Source organism: Acomys minous, assembly GCF_964271855.1.
Source record: "Acomys minous genome assembly, chromosome: 20".
NCBI lineage: Eukaryota > Metazoa > Chordata > Mammalia > Rodentia > Muridae > Acomys > Acomys minous.
The window spans coordinates 16795367-16815822 of NC_140502.1; the positions used below are offsets into that span (position 1 = coordinate 16795367).

At 42.0% G+C, this 20456-nt stretch overlaps 1 long non-coding RNA gene across 1 annotated transcript in view; it reads right to left on the minus strand.

Moving 5' to 3' along the window:
• LOC311590725 overlaps positions 1-15508 on the minus strand; it is a 40773-nt gene extending 25265 nt beyond the window's left edge. The window contains exon 1 of the long non-coding RNA XR_014776973.1: positions 15406-15508. This is a non-coding gene — a long non-coding RNA (uncharacterized lncRNA). The remainder of the gene's footprint in view (positions 1-15405) is intronic.
• Between the last annotated feature and the right edge of the window lie 4948 nt (positions 15509-20456).

The following is a 20456-nucleotide window of genomic DNA, read 5'->3' on the forward strand; positions in this document are numbered from 1 at the left end:
GATAATGGGGATGACCATGGTAAAAGCTTTTCTAAGTATTTTTCCCTATGGAGTCTGACTGAGGGAGAGAGTCTGTGATGACCTACAAACACATCCATAGCTTTGGAAAAAGAGCTGAAAATTCAAAGGTGTTATTTTTCCATGATGGAGGTTCCTAGAATGCTCCCCTGCCTCCTTTCTCCATGCTAAGTTTCCAAACTGCCGGCCTCTATGAAACTAAGCCTTGCCCAGTTAAATGCTTTCTTTGGTCAGAATTGCATTGATCATGGTGTCTCTTCACAGCAATAGAGACTCACCAAGACACTTGCCCTGGGATGAGGAGATGTCTGAGAGGTTGAGCACCGAGGCTCCTCTTCCAGAGGTCCTGAGTTCAATTCCCAGCAACCACTTGGTGGCTCCCAGCCATCTATAATGAGACCTGGTGCCTCTTCTGGAGTACAGGTCTACATGCAGGCAGCACCCTGTATGTAAATTGCCTTCTATTAATTTCTCCTCTGCTGAGGCTAGAGTGTAGAGTCTCCAGCATACTAGGCTGGGTATACTACTATGGAGATATAACCCCAGCCCCTCACAGGTCCTCTATGACTGAGCCACAAACCCAACTCCTCACTGGGGATTCTAGGTAGGGGCTCCCCCACTGAGCCATATCTCTTTCCCCTCACTGGGAGAGTCTAGGGAGGTGCTCTACCACTGAGCCACGGCCCCTGGCTATCAGTGTGAGATCTAGGAAAGTCCTCTGCACCTGAGCCATGATCCCAATACCCAGCTGATATTCCTGCAAGGAGTTGGTTTTTGAGTGTTTTCTCATCGACAGCTGCTAGCAGAGGTGTCACACGCTAAACATCCCAGTTCAAAAAGTGGAAATAGGTCCATGGGAGTCTCCATAGAGCATGCAAGAAGAGACGTCTATATGGATAAACAGGCACTAGCAGATGGTGCTGAGAAGTGGGTAATACCCGTAGATTTCTGTTTTCCTCAGGAGAGATGGCGTTACTCTTGCATTTGAGCTTGGCGGTTGCATTTCTAACTCCCCTGCATCAGGGAGTTATCTGGACAGGAAATGCAGTTCTGAAAGCCAGGTACTGGGAAGTCTTTCCAGGTAATGACTGCTCTGGATGGAAACAGGTTAAATCATCCCACGCAAATGCATGAAAATACTGATGGAAAGAAAACATGATGAGCAGGAAGCTATGCAGAAAACCTGACATCATCTCTTAGGACACACAGATCGGAGAGAAAGTGTGCAGAAAAATATTGCTACTTAGTTGAATAACACCTGTATAAAATGCGGGGGATTCATAACCTAGGCTATCCTACTATAGTACCAAAGGAACACAGTGACTGAGACATCTCACTGTCAGCTTTCCTGCTGTTTAGTTCTAGCCCTCCAAAGGATACCTGCCAATCTCCAGTCATTGTCCTAAGCCTGAAATCACTTTGACTTTGAGGAACAGCAGAGCCTTGAAGGCTGATCCTGAACTAGTGTAGCTCTAAAGCAAGAAAGGCCATCTCCTGAGAAATGGCTTTTCACCTCAAGGAAATACACCTTGTTACATAGATGACTTATGCACACACTTGTGTACACACAAACACACACACACACACACACACACACACACACACACACACACAAATACATACATGTATAATAGAGTCTTATGACCTCTTCTGGTATGCAGATATCCATGCAATTACAGCATTCATAAACATAAAAGAAATATATAAACATTCTTTTGTAAAGATTTCGGGGGAACAGAACATTTCTGGGAGTCCCAGCACAACATACTACGCTCTGCCATGTCTGTAGACACTAAATAGAGGTGAGGCATGTTGGGAATTAACACAGACACATTGGGCAGGCTGAGCCCAAGGATGGAAACGCATCCTCTGGGTATCAACATCCTAGTTTTAAATTTTCGGGGTGTGTGTGTGTGTGTGTGTGTGTGTGTGTGTGTGTGTGTGTGTGTGTACACTTAAGTGTTTATATCATTCATCAATTTAGCAAGGTGTATTTGCTTCAGGGGAAAAGAAGCCTTTCTTTCTTTAGTTCTGGGCTTGTTTGAGATCTGTTTTCAAGGTTTTGCTGTTCTTCAAAATCATAGTGACTTCAGTCTCAGGACAATAAATGGCGATTTGCAGTTGCCATTTGGAGGGCTGTGTAGTGAGAACCTGTTTCAGGAAGCCTAACACTTGCCAGGTGATGGTGGTGAACCCTTTAATCCCAGCACTCAGTAGGAAGAGTCAGAGAGATCTCTGTGAGTTTGAGGCCAGACTGGTCTACAGAGCCAATTCTAGGACACCCAGAATTACACAGAGAGACCCTCTGCTTTAAAAATAAAAAAGCACAAACAAACAAACAAACAAACAAAAATGTTGTTTTGGGTGACATGTCCAGAGCCTACGTCTGTGTAAGAAGACCCTGATTTGGATCCCAGCATCCACATGGTGGCTCACAGTTGCTTGTAATTTCAATCCCAGGGAATCTTATTCCCTCTGTGGGCACCAGAACACAGGGCACACACAGAGACTCAGATACACATAGAAAATAGCAGCTGGTGTAGCTATCAGAGCCTGAGATGAATTATCACGGGATTCAGTTTTCCCAAGTAAAAGATCTCTTGGGGCCCCTGTGGCTGGGCCTCCCCACCTCAGTAACAGCTGCCCTGTGTCCACAGGCTGTGGGGGAAGCATTCTGAATTCCACCATTATTACTGTCTTTGGGATATTAGTTGCCATTGCCATAATCTTTACCAAAGGGTCCTCACATGGCTGTGTTCAAGGCTGCAGAGTCAGTCCCCTGCATCTTCCTGCTGCCTGTGGCTGAGTTCGTGGGAGACAGGACTGTGTGAAACCAGATTTCAGATTCTGGAAACATATATTATCTGGGCACCTGTCCATCTACTTGATATGTGGAGAAATACTTATGTGTCTGTCTGAGTGTGTGTACAAATGTATGTATGTATGTATGTATGTATGTATGTATGTATGTATGTATGTGTGTATGTATGTGTGTATGTACGTATGTATGTATGTATGCTTGTGTTTTTTTTTAAATAGAATCTCATGTATGGCTGTCTGTCCTGGAACACTGTATGTAGACCAATTCTGCTTGGAATACACAGAGATTCCTCGGCATCTGCCTCTCAAGTGCTGGAATTAGAAGTGAGTTCAAGGCCAGCCTGATCTACAAAGTGACTCCAGGACAGCCGGTGCTACACAGAGAAACCCTGTCTTAAAAAACAAAAACAAAGAAACAATCAAAACAAGAAGTGAGCCCTGCAGGGCCTGGCTGTCTGGGTTACTTTAGAAACAGGGTAGCATGTAGCAGGCTGGCTTCAAACATTCAGTGTTGGTGAAGCTGGCCTCAAACTGGTTCTTCTACCTCCACCTGCAGGATATTGGGATTACAGGCTGACACCACTATGCCTCATTTTGTAACTTTGTTTTAACTCTTGTTGGGGCTCAGGTGAGTTGTATTTTAGTGGCTCCCACTTTCACTGTATGAAGTAACACCTGGAGCCCTAGGTATTGATTTCACTTTGAAAAACAGAATTTTTTTTGCTAAGAGTGGGTTTTTTCAGTTCACCATGTCATGAGCCATATAAATTCATTTTTTTCTTTTCCTTCATTTTTTTCCTTATCTTTCCCCGCCTGAGGCATGGTCTCTGTATGTAGCCTTGGCAGTCCTGGAACTCAATATGTAGACCAGGTGGTGTCCAACTCACAATGACCCAGGTGCCTCTCCTCCTTGAGTGCTGGGCTTAAAGACATGCGCCACCACACCTCCCCCTTGCTGGTTAGGATTTTCCTTCCTGCCTCAGGTTCCTAGGCAAAGAAACAGGTTTTTTTTTGCAGTGTGCACTGAAAAGGATTATTCCTCCTGGATTGGGGAGGTTGGTGGCAGGGGGCTGAAGATTGAGATATAATTTTATTTTTTAATTACAGGTCCTGCATCGCTAATAGCACAGAGTGGGGGTTCCAAGGCAGTATTGATCCAGGGTGAGTTTGTGTGTACGGATTCTGTGTAGATGGTATGAGGATTCTGGGGAGGATGTACTGTTTTCAACTTCTACCTTCCATGAATATGAGTCCTTCTTTTTCCACATGTTCCTCATCACAAATTCTTGTTTGTTTTATTTATCTTTGCTTTTCCGGTTATATAAAATAATATTTACTGTGTAAATCTGCATCCATGTGATGGCCACCTATTTTGAAATTTTGTTGGTTTGTTTGCTTACCTTTTAGAGATCCTGTAAGTCTCTATATTGCAGACTGACATTGATCTCTCTCTGGAGACCCTAGGGGGTACAACATCACAGATGTCCTACGACCTCCTGCTTCTAAGTGTGCTATTGAAGTCTGGAGAGCAGTAGTGACAGGGTGTTAAACTCGCCATTATCATCAGCAACATCAGTATTTTATTAGGTGTGGATTCTCTGAGAAGCCCTGGATATTCTGAACCTTCCTCTGTAGACCCATCTGGCCTCACATCAGAGAGCCATATTCCTCTAATACCTTAGGGGTGGGATTAAAGGTGTAGGTCACCAAACCCTCCTAGAACTGCTTGTTCTAAAATTCAATGTTAACGTTTTGGTGTGTTGAATATTTTTGTTTGTTTGTTTGTTTGTTTTTTGTTTTTTTTAAGACAGGATTTGTCTGTGTGTCCTTGGCTGTCCTGGACTTGCTTTGTAGACCAGGCTGGCCTGGAACACACAGCGATTCATCTGCTTCTGCCTCCCGAGTGCAGGGATTAAAGGCGTGCACCACCACGCCCAGCTTATTGTAAATATTAATAATGTATCTGATCTTGTTGTATAAAAAACCTTTTTAAGTTTAAGCTCCAAACATACGGAACCGATGGCACAAAGAATGAGAGATAACCCCCAAAACACAATATTTTTTATAAGCACGATTTTATACAGATTACTGATAGGTTAATAAACAATAGGTATACAAATTATATTGTAGTTTAGGCATGATGATCATGTCACGGTGGTTCGATTTCATTAACTAACCCTCTCTGGCATTCTCTCTGTCTCTCTTTTTCTCTGTATATTGCTATTGTATTTATTCCCCCCCCCCACCCCGCTAATTCTTTAGACTCTCTGAAGCGCTCCGATGCATACAATGACCAGGAAGTTCAGTTCAGAGTGCCAAAGAAGAAGGGAAGGCTTCACATTAAATACTCTGAAAGACAAAACCTCGAGCTGCAAACTTATTTTAATGATCACATGTACCCATGCAAAGAGCAACGCTTGGAGCTGGCCCAAAGTCTTGGAATGACAGAGTACCAGATCCAGGGATGACTTTGCTTTGTCTCTCTCTCCCTGTAGCCACAATAGTTCTCCAATTGGCACCTTCACATTTTCAAAATTTCTCACCTTTTGTGCTTGTACAATTCTTGGAGATCTTAGATGTGGACTGGAGATATCTGTTCATCTGGAGCTGGACTTGGCCTTCAGCTTCTGCATCGGTACTACCCTGGAGCCACATATCCCCATGTAGGGTCTCAGGGACCTAGGCATTAATGTTTCTAGTAATGACCCAGAAGATCTAGGTGAAGTTTCCCTCGTTGTTAATGTCAGGTCCTAGGCATCCTGACTTCCTACCTCTTTTTATGCATCTCCTGCAACTTCATCTTGCTAAACTTCTCTTTTCTGTCTTTCCAGATCTGGTTCAAGAACCACCGAGCTAAGTACAAAAAGAAAAATCTCCAGAATATTTCAGAACCTCCCGAGAAAATGGAAAGCTCTAAGGATGTTGGTAGATCAACCAGTTCCCAAGGTTGCTCATCTCTTATTGATCCTGCGACTGGAGAGTCCATGACTTCAGACACATCTTGTGTGGGCTCCATTCCCCACATGGAAGAAACTCTCCACATTGAGCAAGGCTCAGAGGGTACCAGGAGTGGACTCCAAGAAGACCGTTGTGCTGGCCAAGCTCCTGCTGCAGCTGCAGGCCCTGGTCAATTTTTAGTAACCGCAGATGAGAATGACCCAGCAGTAGCTGAAGGCACCTCAGTTGAATCTACACTTTTTACTGAAGCTGCATTCCAGGAAGCAGAGTATACTAAAGAGTCAAGTCCAGAAGATAAACTGCTCTTGGAACAAATCCTTAATGATCTTGGTCCATAAGATGGCTAGATGAATTTAGGTACATCACACCCTCAGTGAACACTCTGATTCTGGACTGGTTGAGGCCGGAACATCTTTAAAACAAAGAAGTGGTGTGGTAGTGAAAGTCATCACTCTTAAGACTGAGGGTATAGATGCAAGCTACTCTGCATTAGTTTCATGGCAGTGTTATCCACACACTGTTACTGTTTCAAAGGCCATTTGTAGTATTCTCTTTTATGTTTATTTTTTTGGTTTATTTCAAGACAGGATAACTCTGTGTAAAAGCACTGGCTGCCTTGGACATGCTTTGTAGACTAAGTTCGCCATGAACTCAGAAATCCCCTGTCTCTGCCTCCTAAGTGCTGGGTTTAAAGTTGGAAACCACCACACCCAGCAATATTCCTCCCTCATTGTTGGATTTTATTTAAATACATTAAAAATATTTCAGAAAACTTTTTTATCATCTGTTCTTTCCAGAATGTCTGTGAGATTTACTCTACTGTGTTGTGTTGTGTTGTGTGTGTGTGTGTGTGTGTGTGTGTGTGTGTGTGTGTGTGTCTGCAGCCTGGGAGGGCAGAAAATGGTTTAGGATCTTCTGGGATTGTAACTACTGGCAGTGTTGTGTGCTTGAAACTTAATGTAAGGTTCTCTGCTTACAAACTCCATGGTTGGTGAAACAGTTTGCACAGGTTTTCCAGCCCTGATAGTCTCCTGGGGGAAGTCTTGACATCACTATCCTCAGCATCCATTCCTAACACAGGTCTTCACTCAGAGTATGGCTGTGAGTCCCAGGATATGTCCTGCTTCCCCTCTGGGTAGAGTCTCTCAGAGGTCATATATGTTGGGCTAATATCCACTTACATGTGAGTATATGCCATATGTGTCTTTCTGGGTCTAGGTTATCTCATTCAGGATGATCTTTTCCAGTTCCATCCATTTATCAGCCAATTTCAAGATTTCCTTGTTTTTGGTAGCTGAATAATATTCTTTTCTATAAATGTCCCACAGTTTCTTTATCCATTATTTGACTAAGGGACATCTACCTTGTGTGCTAATTCTGGGTATTATAAATAAAGCTACTATGAACATAGTTGAGCCAATGCTCTTAGTGTATGGTAAATCGTATTTCAGGTATATGTCTGGGGGTGGAGTAGTTGGGTCTTGAGGTAGCAGTATTCCCGATTTTCACGGAAAGTGCTAGAATGATTTCCAAAGGGTTTGTACAAATGTACACTATCACTAGGAATCAAAGTGTCAAACACTTTCTCTACTTCCTTGCTAGCTGTTACTTGAGTTTTTTATATTAGACATTCTGATAAATTTAACATGGAGTATCAGAGTCTTTTTTTTTTTTTAACCAAAACATGGTTTCACTGTATAAGAGATTTGGATGTCCTGGAACTTTCTCTGTTAGCTCACAACATTTCATTTGGAACTTTAGTACCTGGGTATCTGAATTCTTCTTATATAAGGGTCCCTGGTCTCCTCGTTTGCTACATATACAAGTGCAGACAAATGACTATACACATAAGGGGAAAAGATTGAATATTTATCGTGAAACATGGTATTTGGTTCTTAGCACATTGATATAGATCCCCACGAATGCCTGTAACACACATTGCAGGGTCTCTGAAACTTCTGTCTATGCAAGGAGTAGCCCCACACATGAGGGATATACATTCTCACCAATATGAATATAAAGAGAAACGAATGTGCTATTAAAAGGAAATAAGGTTGTGTGGAGGTACATGCCTTTAACATTCTGATTTGCGACTCAAGCAGAGCAGGCTTATTTCCTGGTCATCCTTGTCTGCCTTCCCAAAGCCTGTATGAAAAAATGGAGTGAGATGTGGTTTCACATGCTTTTCATCACAATCCTTGCTTGACAGAGACAACAGGATGTCTGTGAGTATGAGGACAACCTAGTTTACATTCCTTGTGTTTTCCAGGTTAGCCAGGGTGATGAAGAGACATTTTGTCTTTAAATAATGAACAAGTGGATGAATGAATGGTGAATGAATGACTGAATGAGTAAATAAACAAAAGAACAGTAAAACTCCTAAAATCCATTGAATAATATTGGAATGGATTTTGAATACATCAAGGAAAAGGGTAATTATTTTGTGAAAAGATTTTAGAAATCATCTCTTTGCACAACAGCTATTAAACTGATACTTGTTCTTAAAGATTTATTTCATGATTTTTTTTAAAGGCATGGCTTCTTTATTTACTTCTGGCTGTCATAGAGTTGGCTATGTAGACCTGGCTGGCTTCTTCACACAGGTATCCTTCTGCTTCTGCTTTCCACATTGCAACATTCAAAGACTCTGTTACTATACCCAGCCTTCTTTTATTTGAGCATGTGGGCAACGGAGTGCATGCATGAACATGCTTGGGGCTTGGGAGGCCAAATGAGAGTAGCATACAACAGGATTGGGATTATAGGTGTTTTGAAGATGACCTAGTAATTGCCTTGAAGTGAACTCCGGTCCCTTACACTGGTTCCTTGAGTATTCCAATAGAGTTGTAATACTATTAAATCATCTGTGGGAATCATTTACACCCTTCCATAATTCACGGAGACCATAGAAAAAGTATTACCTTCTTTAGTTAACATTTGATGTGTCTGTGCATTCAAGCCACATGGAGACTCATTTGCCAGCTGCAACTCTGTTTATACATGTTCCAATGACCACCCTACTGTCTTGGCTTACACTATGTACCTTTGGTGTACTTGTGTGCAGTATGTTTATTTAATTTAATCTCCTAGATATAGGAAAGTATTTTTCAGCATACTGAGTCTGTTGTAGACATATCTCTGCATATGTCTATGTATCTATCTATCATTTTCCTCTCAATCCATCAATACACACACACACACACACACACACACACACACACACACACACATATGTATGTATATTGTGAAACATGTTCTCTTCATGTAGCTTTTTCTCTCGTGGACCTTAGTGATATATCTATTTCTCAGATGAGTGCAGTGATTGAAGGAATGCTACAGCAGGGAACTTCTGGCAATCTGCCCCTGGTTGACTTCAAAGTGACTTCATTGACAGTCAGCCCTTGAACTAGCAGTTCCTGTACTTCAGCTCTCCATGTAGCTTTGCTTACATGTATGTGCACTGATCTTTGGCCTTCATGTAACCTTAAGAGTGTACTGTTATTCCTTTCATTGGAATGCCTGCCTTGTATTGCCTTAGTTAAGGAAATAAATCACTGCCATGGCTCTTCAACCATTTCCTGAGCTATTAAAGATGCAGTGCAACGTGCTTCTATCACAATGTTGTCAGGATGTTTATCAGCTGGCAAAGACCATGGCCCAGCAAGAGGTAGTTCCCTTTGTAGCTGACAAACACCTCCTGTCCTTTCATAAATCTTGTTTCAGCAGACAAACACTGCAGGATCTCATGGCAGTCTGTTTCACATGCCAAACTTGGGATAAACTAACACATTTACATCCACTACATGTTGTCCCAAAATTTTTGTTTATTTGGTTTCTTGTTCATTTGATTTTTGATTTATTTTGTTTATCAATTTTCCATACCGATCACAGTTCCTCTCCCTGCTCTCCTCTCTATCCTTCCTTCTCCCATTCCTTCCCTCAACTCCCACTCCCATTCTGCTCTGAGACATGAAATCTCCCATGGGATGTCAACCGTCCTTGGTATATCAAGTTGGAATGGGATTAGGCACATCTTCTCCTATTGTCCACAGACAATGTGACTGAATTAGGAGAAAGAGATTTACACTCAGGCAACACAGTCAGATACAACCCCTGCTCTTGTAGTTAAGGATTTTCATGTAAAGACCAGTCTGCACTTCCCTTATATATATCTAGAGGTCATAATAGAATCACATGCATGCTCTTTGATTGGAACTTGAGTCTCTGTGGACCCAGTTGAGTTGACCCTGTGTCTCCTTGACATCTCTGGCTCCTTCAACCCTTTTCTCTGTGCCATAAGATTTCTGTGTAAACTAAGGTCTGGGTGTGTATCACTGCATCTCTTTCCATAAGGAGCTGGATGAAGCATCTCCGAGGACAGTTCTGCTGTCTACAAAGTGAGTCCAGGATGGCCAAGGCTAACACAGAGAGACCCTGTCTCGAAAAACCAAAAAAAAAAAAAAAAAGAGTGTCAGGTGTGAGCTAACTCTGAAGGCATGTAGGCCAAGTTGGGCCATTCATTGGTTGGCTGCTTTCCTTAATCTCTGCTCTATCTTTATACCTGTACATCCTAATGGCAGGCAGTACAAATTGTGGGTTAATGGTTTTGTGGGTGGGTTGGTGTCCCCATCCCTCCAATGCATGTCTTGCCTTGTTACGGGTGCTAGCTGTTTCAGCATCCATATCCCCTACTGCTAGGAGTCTCAGCCTGAGTCATCATCATTGACCGTGGGCATTTCTGATATTTGAGTATTATAGCTCATCTTAGTGATAACCCCACATGTTGATTTCATTTCTCCATCCAATCCTTGGCATGATCAATACTTTCTGTTCCTCACCCACTCCCACACACCTGTCCCCTTTCTCCATTTCTTCCCCACATGACTAATTTATTTTCCCCTCTTAGTGAGATCCAGCATTTATGAAGCATTTATGTTTTGTAATGGAAAGTGTAGAGGAAAACAACTGTAAATTTTACTCAAAAACAATTTATTTGAAAAAAAAAGAGATAAATGACACCTTAGGTATGAATAGAAGTTCATAATAACACAGGCATCTGGCACACATCTGGAATCGGTACTCAGGATGAAAGATGACTGTCACTGGAACCTGAAGGGCACCTTGGTCTACCTAGGGAAACACTATCTCAAATGTAAGGATATATTTAGATAATTATCTCATACATCTATAAATTCTACCCAGTGTGATTGGAAAAAGAAAACTCCATGTGAAATTTCTAATTGCTGTTCATATTATCAATCACCAGCTGGAATTCCAGCAATCAGGGGGATAAAAGTAAACAGTTCACAGAAACTTCAAGGATAGCCATGGGAACACAGAGGTATACCCTGTGTCAAAAAAGCAAATATATCTGAGTGCAGTGGTAACATGTTCCTGTAAGCCATGTACCCTGAAAGAAAAGGGGATGGGTACTAGGGAGATCAGGATGGCATGCCATATTAAAGATTAAATAAAACCTCAGGCTGGATGCAAATAATTGGGCAAGTGAACAAATTCTTCAGTTTGAGAGATTTTCTGAGCTCTACAAATCAGCATCTGGGTAGGAAACAAAACCATCCATTTCCCACAAGCCTGCATCTTCAGAAATGTCCTGATTTTTGTCTGATGTGCCACATCTTCCTTTTTACACTGATTTCTTGGAGAGGAACTTGGGTTCTTAAGGAAGAGAGTGTGGGGACAATTTGGATGAAGATGTGTTTTTAGGTTTATAATAGTAACCGAGTCTTGAAGGACACTCAGGTGGAGTACCTCAGCAAATGGATCTTTGCCTCAACTACTGCTGTCTCAGTCTTTGCTTCTAGAGGTGTGGCATGACCAAGGAAGGAAGCTACAACTGTGGTTTGCGATCCAGCACCTTTTTTTGGGTACTAAAGCTGGCTCCCTCCCAATCCTCATCTCCATGGGAGGAACCCTTCAGGCTGGGGCTGAATATTGGTATGCAGTTCTCCCTAGATACTCAGAATCTTCGCTGGCAAAGGCAGTGATAGTTCAATGGCCATGGGTGTTGCCAAATCCAACATGAGCTGCAGGGCAACAGTGTATTTCAGGCAGTCCTCTAAAAACATGACCTAAGATAAGGTGAACATCTGGTGGATATGGGAGTGATTCAGGCCGAATCCAAATAGCAGATGTCATGGAGTCTTCACTCTTGGGAAAGCACTCCCAGAGTAGGGAGATAAAAACAACTGATAAAAACATCAACAACAAATTTTCTCTGCCTACAAGATGTTTATGGGTAAATATAGACTCTCTGAGGTACTTCCCTGTGTCAACGAAGCTTCTTTGGCTTTTGGGCATGTTCCTGGTGTACCTTTCCAAGGAAGCTATGTGCATTCCCATCATCCAGGCTCCCACTGAATGCAAATAGGAGGAAGGCTACAATTGCTCTAATATCGATGACTGCAGAATCAAAGTTGAGAGGGAGGGACATGGAAGGCTTTGACTTAGTGTTCCCTAGCACACTGATAGGCATAATCAGTAGTTACAGGACACACTAGGTCAAGATTTTTAAAAGAAACCCGAGAGTGAAAAGGAATCCATGACGCCAAGCAGTGACAGTGCAACTTCTTCAGCCTCCAAATCACTGAGCTCTTTAAGGAATTGCTGGTCTTTGATTAAAGTGTCATCTTGAACAAGTTCTGTGAGTTTAGTTGTGTTGACTGATGGAGTCTTTGTTGGGTTTCCAGCTGCACTTGTGTCTGTTGTGGAAAATGCTGATGAAGCTGTGCAGAAATATGAAGGTTGGACTGAGGCTGGAATTTGGGCTGTAGCTGGGTGTTCAGAGGATGGACATGCTGCTGATAGATCTGGGATTCTTTCTCCTGTTCCTGTGGATTGCCCAGCCTGTGCAAACATCAGGGTTTCCCATGCAAGACTCATATTGTTCTCATCAGGGGAGAAGATGGATTGTGGGTCTGGGAACATACTGGGATGGAATGGAGGAGGAGAGCTGACACGTGTTGGTCTCTCCCCCAAGGATGAAACAGACTCTGAATCTAAAGACATACTAGATCGGGTGAGTGGAAGAGAGTTGGTGGAAATAGACTGTTTCTGGGACACAGAATCTTCACAGACAGAGGCTAGAGGAATCCCAGTGTCTTTGGGGCTGGCAGATATGTCACAGGAAGCTTGGCCTTGCTTCGCAAGTGGTACATCAGCCGGGAGGGCAGGTCTGTCGCAGGAAACGTGGTCTCGCTTCCCATCAGGATTCCCAGGTAGTTTCTCAAGTTTCTTTCGATTCTGCCTAGCTCGCTTATTCTTGAACCATATCTGGAGAGAAAAGGGAAAGTGAAAATCAAAGCAAGTCAGCTGTATCATTAAGCTCCCAAATATTATGATACTGTGTGAAAATTCTGGCTATTGGTTACTATGCCACACATATCCCAAATCTCTCACATTCCTGAACCCAAGAATGATGACGGCAGTATGAGCTGGACATGAAAACCAACAGACTAAGGTAACTTCTTCTAGGAGTTGCAATCGTGATATCTGACTAAAGTCTACACCTCCCAGATTAGAGAATGAGAAAAGATTTTCACCAACCATAATCTAACCAAGAGATAAATATCATACCTATTTGAGAAGTTTCACCCCACCAAATCAAATAACCCACTTATAAATGGGGCACATGTACAGATCTACCAAAGACCATAAATAACAAAACTTGGCATATACAAAAAATATTCTCCTCCTTACTGCATGGCCACTTGCTCCAGTGAGTATATTTGAGTGTTAAGTAAGAATGGATAAAGAAAATATGGTGCATTTACACAATGAAATACTAGTCTGGTATCCAAAAAAGCAAATCTTCAAATGTTCAGGCAGATTGGTGGAACTAAAATGATCATTTTGAGTAATTTATCTCAGACCCAGAAAGACACCCAATGTATAGATGCATAGTATATATTAATTTATATGTGGATATTAGCCCAATTAGATGTTCTCTGAGAAAACCTAACCTGACGTGTTATCAGCATGGATACTGGAACTGATAGGACTATACTGGGTGAATGGGTGATGAGAGTTGCATGGAAGAGGTGAGCATGCAAGTATAAGGAAGGGTTAGGAACTCCACAAGGGGCCCAGCAGATCTGGAACCAAGGGAGTTTGTAGAAAGTCATACACCAAGCAAGGACATGGCAAGCAGAGAACTGAGACACCATGTTCAGGCATAGCAAAGGGTCAAATCATTCTCCGGGTTCTCATGGGGGAGGAAAAAAGAAACTGCCTCTGACATGAACTCTGGTGCTTATAATATGATCACTGCCCTTTGGTCAGATGGTCTTGATGGTACACAGAGGAAAGAGATGCATACTATTCTGATGAGAACTGAAAGGCTGAGGTCAGACAGTAGGAGAGAAGGGCCCACCCTTTCTCAGTCTAGGAGAGCAGAAGAGGGCAGAAGAGGGAAGACAGTGGGAACAGGAAGAGAAGAGTGTAGGGATAACATTCAAGATGTACTATGGATAATTACAATATATAAAATAATTTTAAAGATCATTCTTAGTGAGGTAAACTAGAGCCAGGAGGAAACACATGATATGTACGTACTTATAAGCAGTTATTAGAAATATAGCAAAGAACTAAAATCCACAGACCCAATGAAGCTAAGCAGAGTCCAAAGGAAGATGCTTGAAACTCACTCAGAACAAAAAAGACCATCAAGATCCAAAGTAGATAGGGGCAATGAAGTGATTTGGAGAATTGGAGATGGGTTGGGAAGGATAAATGGACTGAGGATAAGATTTTCAAATAGCTGAGGAGGGTGTGTGAGGAGAAGAAAGAGGAGAGAAAACAGAAATCTGGAGAGAGACCACTTATGGGTAGAGGGGGCAGACAGCAGTGTGGCATAACTATCTTCTGAGAGGCTTCAACTATCAGCTGATGGGGACATACACAGTAACCCAAGGCCTGGCAACAGGCTGAGTTGAGGGACTGCTGTGGATGAGTAGGAGGAAGAATAAAGGGAGCCAGATGGGGGAGAGACCCCATGAAATCCTTCAGAGTAATCTTACCTGGGTATTCAGACTGAGCCACCAGCCAAAACTTTTATGTGGATGGAAAGTAGATCTTCTATTCTTTGATAATAAATGTGCAGCTTTGGTCACAATGATGGTCCCCTATCGCAATGAGTAAGGGCTGTCTCTGACTCTGATATCTACTACTGGGTAATTCTTACTAGCTGAGCTTCCTCATCACTCCCAGGTGGGAAAGGATGTGCTTTGGCCTGCAGTGACTTGAGATAATTGGCTGGATTTGTTATGCTTGGGGGCCTCCCCCTAACTTGGAGGAAGGCATCAGAGCATATCATGGGGAATGGGCTGAGTGGAGAGTAGGGAGGCACAGGAAATTTGGGTATAAAGTGGTTAAATAAATAAATAAATGAGTGGAGAACAGAAGAAATCAAAACAGATGCAAACCTAACCATGGACACAACTCCACGAACCTTGTTCAACCTGGAACTAATCAAAGGAACTCCAAGCAAATGGAGAGAAACCTGAAATCAAGCATTCAGGGAAGTGTGCCCTTGGCTGGTTAGGGAGTGGCTATCTGACTAGTAGAGAGAAGGAGACACAAGATGGGACATACCTTGATCTGGTGCTCTGTCACATGAAAACTCTGAGCCAGTTGCTTGCATTGATCTTTAGTCAGGTACTTGTGTTTATCAAATTTTCTTTGGAGTATCTGGTTTTGTTCCGTGGTGAACACAGTGTGTTTTTTCTTCTGTCTTCTTGGATCATGGAGGGATCTTAAGAATGGCCTGCACTATGGAGTCTCACCAGTACTTGTCCTTTATCTTTCCTGAACTCTGCAATCTTCTGGTTTCCACTGTTCACATATAGAAAAAGTTACAAACACCTTCCATATTTTCTTATGACCCTCTACCCATCAAATAGCAGTTTTCCTGTACCAAAACCTCCAACACAGAAATAAGCTCCAGAATGGTTCCAAAGACTTTTCTTCTATGAGATGCCTTTCTCCCTGAAGATGGTCACTCTCCCACCATAGTCATTATATACAGACATTATTAAGGACACCAACTCACCAGGAACCTAGGAAGTTGTATTTTTCTTTGGTTCCTCCCTGTGTTTTATCACTTCTACATTAACCAGAGCTAAAATATCTTGTCCAGGCAGTAAATGCTAAGATGCACCCATACTTTGGCTTCTCCCACAATCCCTTAGCCACACCCATCTGTTTGGTGACACTTATATCGTTTCCCACCTCAGAGTGTCCTCTTGTTATTGATTTCACTTCAATTGCTTTTGATTGTTTTTGAATCAGGGTCTCATCAAGTACACCAGCCTGCTGTAAAATGCACTATGTAGAGAAGCCTGGCCTCAAACTCACGGAGATTGGCTGTCCTCATCTTCCTGAATGCTACCACTATAGGTGTGCTATACCAGGACCCTGAAAATTTTAACCGTGGTTTACAGACCATGTGCTGAGTGGTACATCTATCATTAGTGAAAGGACTGCTGATTAAGAGGCAGGTGAATCTCTATGAGTTCTGGTATAGCTTGCTCTATATACCACGGAGGCTAAATATCCAATATATCTAAAGGACACCACAAAGTAGGCAAAAACACACCAAATAACAAATTTACAGTTGGGGAACATGTATAGCTGGACCTCAAGACCCAGCTATCCCATTCCTAGTCAGAGCTGCCAATATCTAGAAAAGCAAGGACAGCTAATGCTGGCAAAGATGTTGGCAGGGAAGTATACTCATTCATTGCTGTGCATGTGCAGCCTGGTGTACCACTAAAGAAATTATCTGGTTATTCCTCAAAAGGTGCAAAATGAGGCTTCAGTTACATATTTGTCATGCTAGACATTGAGGGCTGAGGCTTTCAGACAGCAATTAATGGCTGCTTTGGCAGATTAGTCTGACCCAGGTCAAAACAAAAGTGTAGCCAGGTGCAATGGTGAATGACTGTAATCTCAGCACTCCAGAGATAGAGGGAGGCAGATCTTTGTGAATTTGTAGCCTGCCTGGCCTACAAAGCAAGTCCTTCACAGTCAGGGCTACACAGAGAAACCTTCTCTCTGAAAACCAAAAAGGCCCAAAGAAGGTGCCTCTTATAGTCAAGGAGTTTACTGCAATGCCCTTTTTCCATCCGTGGGACTAACAGTGTGGGATAGAACAACTAATTCTTGCTGTGGGCCAGCCTGCATCCCACAGCACCTCCAAAGCCTACATGTGCTATATGAGATCCTGATTAAAAGGGAAAAGCAATCAACCTACAACTGACAAAATCTCTTCATGAGCCTCTCCCACTTTTCAAATGAAAGGAATAATCAGTACAACTAATGTTGTCAAGTACATGCTAAAACTTAGAGCACAGACCTATAATACAAGATTATTTATAAATTCAGCAGAAGAACTTCCACATTATGTGCAGTCTACACTTTAGTTTGACTTTGAGGTAAACAATAGATATCAGTCTAAAACTTTTCAATTGCAAAATAAAAACACTCTTCAATCTGTTTGGTTGCATCTAAGCCAACAACTCAGATAATCGGAAATAGTCAATAGAAATTATTCAAAAATGAAAGCTTTGGTTTCCTTTCAAAGTCTTTATATTTTTGGCTTGTTTGTTTTTTACTCTGCTTTCAAGAAATCTGAAAATCTTAGATCATGGATGTTGGTACAATTTGGGCAAACTAGTTGTCTTAAAGTCCAACTGGGACACACTCGTCTCACCAAAAATTGTTGAGCAGATGTCTAAGAATGACCCCCTTTTACAATAAATAAATTAATAAATACAAAAAATTCAACACACTAACATAAACACACACACACACACACACACACACAGAGAGAGAGAGAGAGAGAGAGAGAGAGAGAGAGAGAGAGAGAGAGAAGGAGAGACAGACAGAGAATGAGAGCCAACTACTTCTTACATGATCATTGTGCCTAAACTAGTGTGGTTGGTATACCCAGTGTTTTTCAATGTATCAGTAACATGTACAAAATTATGTGTTTTTTACATTGTACTTTAGTGGTATCTCTACTTTTTTCTGTCATTTGTTCCATATTTGTGGAGCTTAGACATGTGTGCGTGTGTCATCTTCAAGGAAAAGTTTTCTCAAACAGCAAGGACAGATAGATGATTAATATTTACAACATACCAAATTTTTTTAACACTGAATTTCAAGAACAAGCAGGCTTAGGAGGATATGGTGATTTACACCTTTAATCCCACCACTAAGGAGGCAGAGGAATGTGGATCTCTGACTTTGAGGCAAGATGAATCTACAAAGGAAATTTCGGAACATCAAGGTTTTCTCAGAGAAACCTCGCCTCATAAATAATAACGCTGCTGCTGCTGCTGCTGCTGGTGGTGGTGTTGGTGCTGGGCATGAGGATAAAGATTAAACATATGGTGTTAACACCACTTCACCCCTGATTTCAGGCCTTCAGTACCACACTTAGAAAAATGACGCAGTAGGATATCTGTGAGGTCCATCCAGCTATAGATTCCACAGAGAAATGAAAGAAAGTTGGAATATATAGACTTTCCTGGTTTGTAAAAAGTAAGCAAACAAACAAATATTCAACATAGGTAGCCGTCACATGGATGCAAATTTACAGTTTAAAATATTATTTTATACAACCAGGAAGGCCAAGATAACTAAAACAAACAAGATTGTGTGATGAAGACCATGTGGAGAAAGATAGGCTCATATTCATGGCAGCTAGAAGTTAAAAACAGTACATCCTCCAGGTGGTCACATTCTCATCTACACAGAATCCTTACAAGCAAACTTACCATGGATATGAGCAGGCTCTCCCATCTTCCCAGATCTGTCCTGATGATCTAACCTCTACTCCAGGAATCAGGCCTTAAATATGATCTTCAATCCAGGACCCTTCCACCATCACACCTTTAATCCCCTGATACCTGGCAGACCCTCCCACCCTGTGACCTTAAACTGTTCAATCCCACCCTATGTAGTCTTGCTGGTTTGCTTGGAACCTCAATATTAACTCTTTCTTGCCCCAAATATCTTGCTTCTCCTGCACTCTTAGGAATTCAACTCAGGACACATTTGGACTCCACTGGTTGGTGACTACATCAAGAAATGAGCCCTCATGCCCCACACTGCCCAGCTTTACTGCTCTATATTTACACTGCTGATATTCCTTCTTTTTCCCTTTTTGTAAAATTGAGACAGAATCTTACTACCTAGACCAGTCTGGCCATCACCTCAAAGAGATCCACCTGCCTATAACTCCTGTAGACTGGATAGAAGATAGTCCAAACCCACACTTTATTCCTCATTTCTAGATGGAGAATTTTTCCCTCAGTCTTAGATAATTTGTTCATTCAGTGATTTCAGCCATGATACTACCACTATGACACTATTTCTACATGGGCCACCTAGATCCTAATTCAGGTTCCCTAGATAACTAAAGCTCTTACCATCCTACAATTGTCCCTAAGCATTTTTATAAGCATAGGCCTGGTCATGAATTGGAGTTCACAGATTGGCCCTCTACTGAATGGAAGTCCACAGACAGCTGCTGATGTATCTTTTGTACTTTTACTCCAACCCAGGCTCCCTGAAGTTTATTTCCTGGGAGTTTAATTATTTTCACCTGAAAGAATATGGGGAATGCTGGTGAGGATTTGGAGAAATGGGACTATTCCACCATTGTCCTTAGGAATGTAATCTTGTACAACCAATGTGGAAATCTATCTGAAACATTCTCAGAAAATTGGGAGTAGTGTTACCTCAAGGACCAGCTATTCCACTCCTGGGCATGTGCCTGAAGAATTCTCCACCAAGGCCATCGGCACAGTGGTGTTCATATCAGCTTTGTTTGTAAAAATCAAAACATGCAGACAATGTAGACCCTCAGACAAAGAATGGAAAAAATAACTCTGCTTCCCTTATATAATGGGATATTATGCAGGTATCAAAAACAAGGAAATAATGAAACAGGCAGGCAAATGGATGGAAGTAGCAAAGAACACACTGAGTGAGGTAACCTAGACCCCAAAAGACACAAATGGTATATACTCCCTTAGAAGTAGATATTGAACCAACATAGATGTCCACTTAGAGACTCATCCCAGTGAAGGATCCAGACAGACATAGGGTTCACAACAGGACATTGCATGAAGAGCTGTATTTTTAATGGAAGAGTTGGAGAATGAAAGGAGAGTGGGGGTGTCAGGACTTTCACAAAGAAGTCCTCCTTTCCAACTGGGAGCGCAAACTTGTACAACCACTTTGGAAATCAATCTGGCACTTTTGCTGAAAATTGGGGATACTGCTACCTCAAGACCCAGCAACTCCACTCCTAGGCCTATACCTGGAAAATGCTCCAGCATACAACAAGGACATTGGCTCCACTATGTTCATAGTAACTTTATTTGTAATATCCAGAATCTGCACACAAGGTAGATGTCCCTTAGCCAGCGAATAGATAAAGAAACTGTGGTGCATTTACACAATGGAATACTGTTCAGCTACCAAAACAAGGAAATCTTGAAATTGGTAAATGGTAAATGGATGGAACTGGAAAAGATCATCTTGAGTGAGGTAATCTAGACCCAGTAAGGCACATATGGTATATACTCACTTATAAGTTGGTATTAGCCCAACATAGATGTCCTCTGAGAGAC